This window comes from Alligator sinensis, unplaced genomic scaffold, assembly GCF_000455745.1.
Source record: "Alligator sinensis unplaced genomic scaffold, ASM45574v1 scaffold721_1, whole genome shotgun sequence".
Taxonomy (NCBI): domain Eukaryota; kingdom Metazoa; phylum Chordata; order Crocodylia; family Alligatoridae; genus Alligator; species Alligator sinensis.
Genome location: NW_005841857.1, coordinates 1,928,169 through 1,928,815, shown reverse-complemented (window position 1 = coordinate 1,928,815; position 647 = coordinate 1,928,169). Strand labels below are relative to the sequence as shown.

Genomic DNA, 647 nt, shown 5'->3' with positions numbered 1-647 from the left:
CATTCCTGCATACTAAAACCAGTAAAAATAATCTGAATGGTTTATAAATAGAAATTACAACAAAAAATGTTGTACATATTTTATAACGTTTTTCAAAACCTCTCTCTTTCCAGGCATATAGCACAATTACTACAGAGCAATGCTTCTATTAAATCAGAGTAACACCAGAAAGGCATATTGGTCAATGAAAATATCCACCTACAGAAAGAAAAGAGGCAGCACAAGCATTTCATTGCTACTTTGTGTTAAAGCACAGCAAATTTTAAGATCTTCATATCATGCATATGATTACATAGCCAGCGATGACAAAGGTTTTGCTTCTATTTCGATTTAAAAAACAAAACAAAAAAAACCCAAACTAGGTAGATATTTGAACTAAGTTTCAAATCAGTAACTAAGAAAAATATAATCTGGATGTATTATTTCCCATAAAGTCATGGAAGTGAGGTATAATATAAACAATTCTGAAAGTTAACTATCATGACTGTTCAAGTGTTACCTTTGGATTTAAAAGCATCTCAGCCATTTCAAGACATTTACTGTTTTTTTCCTAGAGAAAACTATTAGTGACCTGAACTTAGGTTCTGATTTTCTCCTGCAAGAAGATGCCATCATTAACACGGGAGCTGTGCATAGAGCCATTTCCC

The 647-nt window shown here is 32.5% G+C and overlaps 1 protein-coding gene across 1 annotated transcript in view; it reads right to left on the bottom strand.

The window, feature by feature from the left end:
• Positions 1–647, bottom strand: part of TRAPPC9 (trafficking protein particle complex 9) — an 843,209-nt gene that overhangs the window by 750,590 nt on the left and 91,972 nt on the right.